The 12,503-nt window shown below is 51.9% G+C and overlaps 1 protein-coding gene across 1 annotated transcript in view; it reads left to right on the forward strand.

Annotated features, from left to right (window-relative positions):
- Window positions 1–12,503, forward strand: part of ADAMTS17 (ADAM metallopeptidase with thrombospondin type 1 motif 17) — a 215,361-nt gene that overhangs the window by 105,285 nt on the left and 97,573 nt on the right. The window lies entirely within an intron of this gene.

Consider the following 12,503-nt stretch of genomic DNA (forward strand, 5'->3'; position numbering starts at 1 on the left):
TAGTCTCTAAAACATCCACTTCGTAGAATCTACTCAACCATTAAAAAGAAATGAGTGAATTATGATGCAACAGCAAGTTGAGTGAACCTCAAGAAAATGCAAAAGCACTTGTGCAATCCCCCCTGTCTAAAGAGCTGGAGGACAGACCAGTGGTGGCCAGGTGTGCAGATGGGAGTGATGGTGGGTGGCCGCAAAAGGAGGTCCTGGCAATGGTGACATTTCTAAGTTGTGGAGGAGTTGACACAAGGCCCTATGTGTGTGCTAGCATTGCATAGGGCTGTACACACACAGGCATGTGTGTGGCTGCACATTCTATGTAGTGTGTTGATGCCTTGATTTGTTTTCTATACTGAACACACACAGGCAAAGTGTCACCATCAGGGACACTGGCTGGAGGGTCTACACATGCCCAACCTGTCTTTGTTTAACTGCCTCTGAATTTAAAATGATTTCAGGGTTGAACTAAAAGATGAAGGAGAAGAAGCCTTAAAGGCCTCTAGAGAGCTCAGGATACACCTCGTAGCAATGAAGTTGTGCTTGCTCCGGGGGCGGGCTGGGGGCTGGATTTGGAGTCCTGTGTTGTTTCAGCCTCTAGGGGCCTCCAGCTTGCAGCAACATTTGTGAACCTCTGGCTGGCCTCCCCCTCTCCTCCTCCTGGTGACAGCAGCACTCAGAGCCTGGCTGAGGCACCCTGTGGCCATCATCCCATCTTACTGTTAATGGTTACCTTCATTATGTCTCTTCACTTTGGCCCAGGTGGGCCCAGGCTGATGGCTCTAGGAGCATAGACAAAGCAGGCCTCCCTCATCCTCACACATGGGATGCAGCTCCTTTTTCAAGGGGTCTCCAGTCTCCTGGGTCCTGGTAGGTGCCAGACAGCTCCTGGATTTTTCCCCAGAGTGAAACAGAAAGGGAGCTTGAGGTTGAGCAGTGTGCCTGGCAGGCATGCCCCAGCTTCTCATCTCCCTGGGGAGGGCCGGGGATGAACCACCCTTGGTGTCATCTGGGGAGCTTCAGGTGTCTCTGCCTTCCACCTGGGGGTGATCATTGTGGTTTGGCCATGTATCTATACTGAGGGGTTATGGGATCATCTGGGACTGGTATATATGGTGTGGGGATATAAAAAAACAGACGCTAGGTCCCCATGACCAGTCTCTGTAGCTCCCATGCAGTGCCAGTTCACAAGGCATCCTGTGCACACTTGGCATTGAATTGGAAATCTGAGCCTGGCAGCAGAGACGACCTACCACAGTGTGGGTCAGTTTGACCTCATGATCTGGGCAGCAGTGCCTGAAGAGAGATCTCCAGGCAGGCCTGGAGAATTGGTGCTGTTGTCTTATTTGGGTGCTAGATTAATCCATTTCATAATCTCTTGTGCTCTGAAAAAGAAAAAGCTTTGGCTGCCAAAAGTCAATGTTTATATGTTGGCGACATCGCAAGGAATGAAGCTGTCCCCGGCTGGAGGGGGGGGGGGGAGGAGGCCAGTAGGGCAGCCGGGTTGTGTTGTCTGCAGAGGGCACCCGGTGGGCAAAGATGCCGCCTCCAGCTAGCACGTGTGCTGATGTGTGCAGAAGGCTGAGGCAGGCCAGTAGCCCCATGGGGCCGAGAGCACCAGAGGGCAGCGGTGACTGAGCTACGGGAATGTGTCCCTGAGGGTAGAGTCTTCACTATTCCCTCCTGCCCCCAACACCTTCTCCCTCAAAAAGGCTGGTGGCTGTTCTGTGCCTCAGTTTCTCTTTATGCACCAGGGGTTGGGGTGCTGGCTTCGTTCTCGGAAGCATGGGGGTGCAGGTAAGGTCTATAGCATTTGTGGAGGCGCAAGGGCCTGCACTGCCTGCACTTCAGGGCAATTCTCCCAGACTTCCACCTACAGTGGAAGAAAAGGTCTTTGGCCATGGGGCAGGGACAGAAGGCAGTGTGCCACAGGCCACTCTGATTTCAGACCAGTTACTCTCCGCTCTGTCGGGACTGCCAGGTTTGGCGCCAGTCTCCTGTAAACACAAGCCGAACACCAACAGTGAAAGAGAGGCCAATAGCAAGCTCTTTTCAGAAGGGAACAGGGGACAGCTTGGTAGCCTGGCTGTTTCTGAATCCCTTTCACTCCAGCTGCGGGTGTGCGGCTGCGAGGCGAGGGGACATAGGTGGCAGCTGCAGGGCCTCCCTCCTGGGAGACATGGGACATGTGCCCTCCTCTGCCGCTTCCCCCGTGGGGTGGTGCATTCTGGGAGATACAGAACCTGTCAGCCCGTGCTTTTATCAGCACTGGGAGGCTTTCTCCTGGAACACCTTTGCCTTTTACCTTGCGGTGGAGAATTGGGGTGGGGCTGATGGGGGAATGCTCCTTGCCTGTCTTAATAACCTATTATCAAGTACAAAGTCACCGCTAGTAAAAATATCAATTATTGCTTATGCAAGACTTGGCATTGCTTGAAACCACATTCCAGTCTCTTAACACGAGTGGTGCTTTGAGCCAAAATTTGGAGAGGGTTTGAGGACAAGTTGTGTGCATAGTCATTAAGTCGGCGATGGAATATATTTTTATCCTGTCGTTGGATGCCAGCTAAGCAGTAGTGATTACTGCGAGAAGCTATAATTTATATGAGGGGAAGTGAAGATTGCTGTAAAGATATAAAGTATTGCTTAAGAAGAGCCTGGGGGAAGGCAAAAAGACATACCAGGAACAGCATCCCCAAAGGCTTCCACTAGAATTTGCGAAGCAAACCCAATAGGCTGGGAAGGCTAGGGGGACTTGGAGGGGTCTTGGCAATGCCAGCAGATGTCAGGGTCGCGCAAGCCGTGGGCTGCCTGGCTTGTGGATGTGAGAGATCTCGCTGCCTGCCCTGGTCCCCTAAGCTGACATTGCCTGGCGACACAGGGCTTGCAGAGTGGGTGTCCGTCAGAATGGTCCCCGTGGCTCTGTGACAGGCAGCAGTGTTCTGCAGCCCAGCTGTGCCATCCTGGCAGCCGTGCACAGGAACTGTGGGAGCCCTGTGTTCTGGCTGGGGCAGGACTTCACCAACACCACTGACCTCTCTGGTCAGTGTGAAGGAAGAAAAGAACAGGCAGACTGTGACATTGGCTTGGCTTTGGCCTCAGCAAGGACTGTCGCTGTTGACTGTCCATGCGGGCTTCTTCCGGGGTGCTCTGGGCGAAGGGAAAGGCGAATAGGGGGGCGCCTGAGAAAGGTCTCCAATATGTGATCTCCATCACAGTCGGTGCTGGCCAGGAAGGCAAGCCGGGCTGAGCTGGCTGCCGGGGGTCACAGGGCTCAGAAGAATCGGCCCAGATCCACCAAATCCTTCAGAGAGCCTGATGGACTTGGTCGAGGGTGGACCTTGGGTATGGCTATGTTTGAAACATCCCAGGTGATCCTTCAAAAAGCAAGATTTATATGTTTAAAAGGCAAAGTTAGTGTTAGATGAGAGAGAGATTGAGATCTTTTATTCTTTGGTTTACTAGTCACTGTCCAAATAACTGAAATGGCCAGGGCTGGAACAGGTAGGAGCTAGGACTGAATCTCCATCCAGTTATCCCACATGGTTCCTGGGCAAAAGAATTTGAGCCACCTTCTGTTACTTTCTCCAGCCATTAGCAGGGAGCTGGATCGGAACAGGAGCAGTCAGGACTTGAACTGGTACCCATACGATTTGTCATTGGGGCAGGCGACAACTTTATCTGCTATGTTACAACACTGTCCCCTATCTCTTTTTTCTTTTTTTTTAAGGTTCATTTATTTTTATTGGAAAGACAGATTTACAGAGAAAAGGAGGGACAAAGAGAAAGGTCTTCTGTCTGCTGGTTCACTCCCTAAGTAGTCACAAAGGCCAGAGCTGAGCCAATCTGAAGCCAAAAGCCAGGAACCTCTCTGGGTCTCCCATGCAAGTGCAGGATCCCAAGGCTTTGGGCTATCCTCGACTGCTTTCCCAACCCACAAGCAGGGAGCTGGATGGGAAGTGGAGCAGCTAGGACACGATCTGGCACCCATACAAGGCGAGAATTTGGTCGCCAAGCTATTGCATTGGGCCCTTTTTCTTTCTTAGCCTGTTTATGTAAACAACAACATGCTTGAGTGGCAGGGCAAGCTCTCTAGGATGTGATTTTAAAGAATACATGCTAACTGAAGACAGACTGCCCTATGCCTGCCAGCTGCCTGTGGAGAGCACGTCATAGGTGTCCCGGGGTGAGTGGGAACCGTTCGGCTGCTCCACCATCCCCCAAAGAAGGCCTGGGGAAGAGTGTTGGGTGGCCATCATAGTAGCTGCCAGAGGAAGGTTACTGCCTTACTGGGATGCACCAGCTGAGCGCTGCTAAAGACAGAAAATGCTTCACAGAGCTGGTGTTTGCCCCAGCCCACCCGTCTGATGTCAGCCAGAATGTGCCATTGGCTGCTTAGTCTCCAAGAAGAGCAACGCCCTGTGCTCAAACATCAGCTACTCCGTGTTCCCTGAAGAAATGGAGGATCGCAAGGGTCAGGATGTGGGAGAAGGTGGCTGCAGCTGTGGGACAGTGCACACAGCACAGGTCTCTTGGGTCTGCATGGGCAGAACCCTTGTGGGTAGCAGCTCCTGCTTCCACAGACATGCCCTGTCTCTGCATCTGTTGTGTCTGCGTGGCTGGCTCCTGCTGTGTAGGTGAGTCTGACTCACTGGCTGCCTGTCAAGTTGGCAGCAGTCCCACGTGGTTCTCTTCCCTGCTGGTCTGAGCGCCAGGTTAGGTGCTTCCTGCTGCAGTGCTCCTTGTCCCCGTGGTACCCCGTCTGCCCCACCACTCTTTTTTTTTTTTTAAAGATTTTTTTTTTTTTAATTTTTATTAGAAAGTCAGATATACAGAGAGGAGGAGAGACAGAGAGGAAGATCTTCCATCCGATGTTTCACTCCCCAAGTGAACCGCAATGGCCGGTGCGCGCCGATCCGAAGCCAGGAACCTGGAACCTCTTCTGGGTCTCCCACGCGGGTGTGGGGTCCCAATGCATTGGGCCGTCCTCGACTGCTTCCCCAGGCCACAAGCAGGGAGCTGGATGGGAAGTGGAGCTGCCGGGATCAGAACCGGCGCCCATATGGGATCCCGGGGCATTCAAGGCGAGGACTTTAGCCGCTAGGCCACGCCTCTGGGCCCTGCCCCACCACTCTTGGCGTCCATTGGGAACGTAGTGGAAGCGGGGCTGCTCGTCACCACCACACCCAACATCCAGACCTCCCACTGCCCCAGGGCCTTCTCATAGTCACTGGGGTTTCCCCACCCCCAGCTTTAACTTGCAGTGGCCCTCAGACTGCGGTGGATGTTAGAAGCACCTGGACTCTCACAAATCCATATATACGGGTCCTGTTTGGGACTAAAGGGATCAGGGCTTCTGATGGTGGCAGCCAGACCATGAGGTTTTCTAGAATGTTCCAGAAAAGATCCACAGTGCAGCCATGTTTGAGAAACAATGCCTTTCAGAAAGTCAGTGTGTTCCATCTTGGTCTTAGAGTCAGGAACTTGAGGGTGAAGTTCTCTTTCATTTCCCCAGTGCTAAATTGCCTTAGGCAGACTGTGAAGGGGCTTAGTGCCGGCGATGGGGTGTGGCTGCTTATTGCAGGTGCTCTGACCCAAGGCAGTGAGAGAGCCTGTGCTCAGGTGATGCCCCCAGCCACATCCCCAACAGGCAAAGGGACTGGGGTTACAGAATTTCTTTTCAGAGGAATTTTCAGGTATGACTGAGCTATTTTACATTGTGTAGACTTCCCAGCCCCTTCTGTGGGTCTGCCGCGGGGTTGGGCACATTGAGGCTCGAGAGATGACAGGTGCTGGAGTACTCCCTCTCAGAGCAGAGGGTTCCAGGCCCCTGCAAGGAGGAAGTGATCCTGTGAACTGGGTCCGAGCTGGAAGGTGCAAGCAGTGAGGGGAGGAGGTGCAAGCAGAGGTGCCACTATTCTGATTGAGGCGTGTGGGGACTGGAGCCCCTCAGGGTGACCCCTACACATACATGCACACACACATCCCAGTCTGGTTTCCCTGACCCCGCTGTGCATCTGTCAGCTGGGCTCACTTGTGTCCCTGCCCCACCCCAGCCCTGCCACAGGATGTAAAAGGCAGGGTGGCAGCCATGAGGTCATACAGCCCGTCCTGATGTGGGGACGGAAAGGAGCAGTGGTCCCTGGGATCAGGAAGCAGCCTGTCCTAGGGGTTCTCCCGCCTAGAACATTCCTGGCCCCTTGATGTCCCCCAGGAGTCTTTGAACTGGGGGGAATTGCGGGGTCTCTGCTGCAGTCTCACCCACCTGCCTGCTAACTGCTCCTCTGAGTGGGGTTGGGCAAGGCTGGGGGCAGGAGAGCTGACAAGTGAGATGGCCCCTGGGATGACTAGTGGAAGCGAGGGGGGGGGGGGCTCTGTTCTCTTCTGGAATTTCTGCCAGGCACTTAGCTACTGACTTGTTTGTTTGAAAAGATCCATGCTTCCAGGGAATCCGCGTCACTCAGTCCAGGAGGAACGGAACACGACCTCATCAGAAGGCAATCTCAGTGGTTCAAAAGAAAAAAGAAAAATGATGCTGTCTTCTCGTTTTTTGGGGGTCGAAATCTGCCGTAATTTAGCTCACCTAGAGCATGTCTTCTGAGTACTTGCAAAGGATGTTGTTTTGAGGGCTGACCCCAGAGTCTGCAGAGGGACTTTGGAAGAGCTGCTGTAACAAGGGTGGGTGAATGAAAACCTTTGAGGTCGACCAGATGCTGTATTTGCAAGGGTGCCCCCATCCCCATTAGACTCTGGGTTTGGGGAATGTGGCTGCAGGTGGCTGTTTGGGACTGTGCCAGGACACTGTCCTAGGGGCTATCAGAGTCCTTAAGTCTCAAACCTGTGCTTCTCAGCCCTCTCAGTTGGCCTCCCAAGCAGCCTCCTGGCCATGCAAGGTGACCTCCAAATGTTTCCAGGGAAATGGGATTCAAATCAGTGTGAGTTCATTCACTAGGGTATAACACTAGCTTCTCATAACACATGGACAATGTGTATGTATGAAAAGATATGGAGGCCCGTGTTGTAGTACAATGGGTTAAGCCACTGTCTGTGATATCGGCTTTCCATCTGGACACTGGTTGGTGTCCAGCAGCTCTGCCTCCAGTACCATTCCCTGCTAATCTGCCTGGGAAAGCAGCAGTACTTGGACCCTTCTACCCACATGGGAGACCCAGATGAAGCTCTTGGCTTCAGGCTGGCTCAGCGTTGGCTGTTGTGGCCACTGAGGAATGAATCAGTAGATGGAAAATTTCTATCTGTATTTCTCTCTCCTCTAACTCTGCCTTCCAAACAAAATAAGTCTTTAAATAAAATTTTTTTGCTCCAATGAGCCCATAATTTTTATTTTATCTTTAAGGTTTGAAAATTTTTAAGTAGCTGAAAGGTCTGGATGGATACATTCCATGAGCAATTTCTGAGTCTGCCACGCCCTCTGGCAGCACTGCCAAACCACATGGTGCCCACCGATTGTCTGGGGTCCTTGGCTATGCCCCCTCCTTTGCTGCCCTTGATCTTCAAGCCCCAGGTATATAGGGAAGGTTGGGGAGTAGGGCTGCTGCTATTGATGTTGCGGATTCCTGTTCCCCATAGAGAAACAGGGCACCCAAGCCCCGAGAGCTGGCCCTGCTGTGGTTCCCAGCTGCTCCCAGGCACTTGGTCTCCCCAACATCCTGCCACCAAGTCCCAGTACCCTGAGAACAGGGCTGGAGTCCCTCAGATGGCCCCTGGCTCTTCACCTCTCAGCCCAAGGTGGAGTTTTTCCTGCTCATTTCCAACCTCATGTGGTGGATGTATGCGCACTACTCCCTCTTCCTTTCCCACCGCAGATCTTGGGCCATGGGACCCCTAACACCTGGCCCCAGTCTGCCTGCCGCTGTTGGGACTGGAAGACATTTCTTTGAATAGCAAGTTAAATGTCAATGTCTGATGTCAAAACTTCGCATCTCACAGTGGGGTTGCATGAAAAATGTGCGTCCGGAAGTGTTGGACTCAGATGTTGTTGTGCACATGTGAGCACACACAGACACATGCAGAAATGTCAAATGGGACAAGAGCTGATAGCGATGAGAGAAAGGCTCTGGAGACTGACTGACATGATTGTTGTATGCTTGTTTTCTCTTCCATAAGTGGGGTCATTGTTGATCATGATTGTCAGCTTCCCCCTCCTTCCGTAAATGAGTGTACCTTCTTATCCCCACACTGCTTTGCTCCATTAGAGGGAAGGACAGCCGAAGACTGGACCTCTGTCCTGACAGCAATGGGTGCTGCCAACAGACAGCTTTCCCTCTGATGTGTTGGTTATTAGGATGTTAAGATGTTCATTCATCACAAGCCACTCAGACCTGCCCACCCTCTCCCAGGGCTGCATGGGCCATTCCTGTCACTACATTGACAACAAGTGTCTTTGGAATAGGGGCTGCTGACCTGGGACCTGGGACCAGCGGCCTTGCCTGCTGTTGCCTCCCCATCCCCACTCCAATTCTTCATCCTCCCCCTAAGCATTTGTTTCACAAACTCAGCCAAGACGATTCTGAGCTGGAGTCAACCCCAGTTGAACACCTGACAGCAAAACCCCAAAGCTGCCAAGGACCAGGCTGGTTCTGGGCCAGTTCAGGTGCTACTTGCAGGAGGGCAGATGTTCCAATTCTGGGACACTGCTGACTTGTGTGGTTGCCAGGATTTGGGAGAAATGGCAGGAGGGTGTAGGGCCCTCTAGGAAGCCTCTCAGAGCCATTCCCAAGGCATCATTTACACAGAAGTAACATGATTTTGTTTTCAGATGAAACTGTGCTGACAAATGCAAGCTGTGTGGGACACAAGGCAGGTCTGCCCTAGGTGCTGCAGCCACTGGCCTGCAGAAGTGCTCTGTAGGTGGATTGCACACTGCCCGTTTTCGTTAAATATGACGCCTTGGGGACATGAAACTGAAATCACATGAGGTTTTCTATCAAGGAATCTTTGATTTATACCAGAAATTGCCCGAGAACTGATTCACGTGAGCTTGGCATTGCGCTGGTCCATAGAGCTATGTCCCGCTGAGATGCTGAGGTCTGTGCCAGGTCCCTGTAGGAGGTGCCAGGTGTCCTGAACACCTTGTCCCACCTCATGTGTCCTGTAGCACCAGGTTTTCTGGGCAGGAGAGGCCGAGCATTTGGGGGAACAAGCTGTCTGACTACCAGCGAGAACTTGGAAGTGGTCCCAAGTGGAGCCTTCCACCCCACATGGCGAGACCCTTCTCCCTGGGCCTGGAACTCCCATCATGTTCTGGTGACGGCTGCTGGGGAGATCCCAGCCAGGCAGAACCAGACGGCTGAGGAAGCTGCCACTGATGCTGGAGGTGTAGGGAGGGGTTTTAGGGAGCTCCCGTTAGGGGATTTGAATGTTTCCCAGGCTGAGCGGGTGCTGTGTCACCTTGGCGAGTGTGCAGGTTTTGCGACATGGAGCTGTTCTCCCGTGGCAGCCTGTGAGGCCTTCAGAACTTGGGGCTATGCCACAAGATGGGACTCCCATGTGAGCAGAGGTTTGGGAAGCCCCTGCAGAAGTCCCCAGGTGATGCCTGGGATTCCAGGTGCTTGGGCTGGATGACACCTCTAACACACCACAGACAGGCTAAAGATTCATTTCTCTCAGGCTCAGAGTCCCTATATGTGTCCATGATGGATGTGGGGAGGCCGAAACATCTCCTCACTCCTCCCTGGGCAAGACAAAGTTCAAGGTGGAGACCCAGGTCTGTGACTCAGACCTGGACTCAGAGGTCCCTGGGCCATGGCTGTGGTGAAAGGATACTCTTTATAAAAGCTGAGGAATGGCCATGCCTGGTGAGACTGGAGACAGGCAGCTGACCTATCTGCATGGGATGGTTACAGCTGTTCACTGTGACATGGGTGCCGAGCCTCTTTCTCATGAGATTTCTAGAACCTTGAATATCCAGCCTGTTTCATTGAGATGTGTGGCAAATCTGTCGCCAGTTGTGTTTACAGGCAGTCATCCAGGTGGCAGGGTGGCAGCAGTAGGTCAAGCCCTTGCTTGGAAGGCGCATGTCCCCTATTGGAGAGCCTGGCTTTGAGCCCACTCTCTGTCCGCATGCACCACCTACTAATACATGCTCTGGAAGGCAGCAGCAATGGCTCAAGGACTTGTGTCCCTACCGCCCCCTTGGGACACTAGGATAGAGTTTCTGGTTTGTGGCTTTAGCATTTGGCAATTGCAGGTGTTTTGGGAGAGAGCTGGTAGATGGAAGCATATCTCGCTGCCTCATAAAGAAGGAAAAATCAACAAACTTTTAAAAATGCATTATAACCGTAATGTGATATGTCCAGTCCCACCATAAGACCAATGTTGAGGGATGGACCTTCGATATCCTTTGTTAAAAGGCAGAACACGGTCCCTCCGTACGTACATGCAATGTTGTGTTGATCCTTCCATCTGTCAGTGGTGCTCGGCTCTGGGTCAGTCTGGATAAGTTTTTCTTTCACCGAGTATGTGACCAGAAGAATGAGGGCTGGATCACAGAGTGCTTCTGTTTTCAGATTTTTTTTTGAAGATGCCGCATGCTCTGTTTCCCCAGTGGTTTTGCACTGTTACGTGTTCCTCCCAGCAGTGTTCTAGGGGCCACCATCTCCCGTCCTCACCAGCACTTGGGGTGGTCTTGTGGTACACAGCACGGCAGGTGTGAGGCTGTCTCCCATGGTGATTTTAACTTACATTCCCCAGACACCCAGAGCATCTTTTCACGTACCTGCTGGCCATGTGTCTGGTATCTGTGATCCTTGGGGAAATGTCTATTCAAATCCATAGCCCAGTTTTCAAAACATCTTTAGAATTTTTAAAAAAATATTTACCTACTTATTTATTTATTTATCTATCTATTTATTTATTTATTTGACAGGCACAGTTGAGAGACAGTTAAATTGTTAGAGAGAGATCTGCTATTTGCTGGTTCACTCCCCAATGGGACTGGGTCAGGCTGAAGCCAGAAGCCTAGAATGCCATCTGGGTTGCCTATGCAGGTGGCATGGGCCTAAGTACACAGGCCCTCTTCCGCTGCATTCCCCAGTGCATTAGCCAGGAGTTGAATCAGAGGTTGAGCAGCCAGTCTTGAACCAACCCATCAGCATGGGGTATGGACATAGCAAATAGTGGCTTAATATGCTATGCCACAACAATGGCCCTGCATTTTATTTTATGTAAGCCATGAAGACAGGATGTTTGTGTGTGTGTGTTTCTTTCACCAAGTATGTGATGGAGCAGAAAGCCTTGTCTGAGGGCAGATGTCACTAGTTGCACTTTACCTTCCTGTTAAATGAGTTTGAAGCCATTTGCTTGTGTGTGTGTGTGTGTGTGTGTGTGTGTGCGCGCGCGCACGCGCGCATAAGATAAAAGACCACTGTGAAGCCATCTAGGAACAGAGTTTTCTGATTCATTATTCATTATTCATTATTCATTATTCATTATTCATTCCTCATCTTTTACTATTGTCTTGCCCAGATCCAGCTTGTCAGCAATCTCTTTTCACTGTTAGCTAAATATGTTTACATGCAAACAACCCCTTTGCTTTTCATTGGTCACCCTACCATGTAACAGCACATATGTATTGCAGTGCCAAGCACCCGTGCCTCTGGCATCCATAGGCATGAGGGTAAATATAGCTGGTTCACGGTGGACAGGGGAGCAGATAAAAGGTGACCCTTGCAGCCCCTGACCCAGAGTGCACCACTGGAAATGGTGCCAACCTTGGCCAGGAAAGCGCTGGGAGAGGCCCCAGGGTAGGCAGAAGCAGGACAGCAGGCCTGTCTAAGAGCAGCGTCAGTACCAAGCACTGAGTGGGGAATTGGTGGAAGATGCCCGGGGCAGCGTCAGTACCAAGCACTGAGTGGGGAGTAGGTGGAAGATGCTGAGACACAAGGAAGAGCGGGAAGGTGTGGCTTCGGTGATGCCCTGCAGCCTCTGTGTGCCACCAGCTGTGTCTGCGTTCTTATCCTCATCCCAGGTGGTACCCTATACACCTGTCATCTCCTTCTGTACTGGTACATGATGCTTGGAGAACACCAGAAAAATCTTCTGAAATGACTAACTGGAGCGAGCCTGATTCTCCCCAGCCCTGGAAATTTGTGGGCAAACAGCAGGCATGTTCATGCATGCTGGGTCTCTGACTCACTGCTCAGAATTGGTGTGAGAAGTACTGCATCACCCCTGGTTCGTGCTTGGCCACCAGGGTCCAGATGGCACCCTTGGACCTCTCAGGGATTGTGGGGCAGGAGACCAAAAAAAGCCCCTCTTTGCATAATGTGATGGCATGTGATCTCCTTGAGGGGCGGCGCTAAGGATTAATGAATATCCCATGTGGGTGCTGGTTTAAGTCCTGGCTGCTCCACTTCCAATTCAGCTGTGTGCTAATGCTGGAAAAGCAGTAGATGAGCCCAAGTGCTTGGGACCCTACCACTCATTTGGGAGACCCAGAAGAATCTCCTGGTCCCTGTCTTCGACCTAGCCCACCCCTGATCAATGTGACC

The sequence above is a fragment of the Ochotona princeps genome, chromosome 6 (assembly GCF_030435755.1).
Source record: "Ochotona princeps isolate mOchPri1 chromosome 6, mOchPri1.hap1, whole genome shotgun sequence".
NCBI lineage: Eukaryota > Metazoa > Chordata > Mammalia > Lagomorpha > Ochotonidae > Ochotona > Ochotona princeps.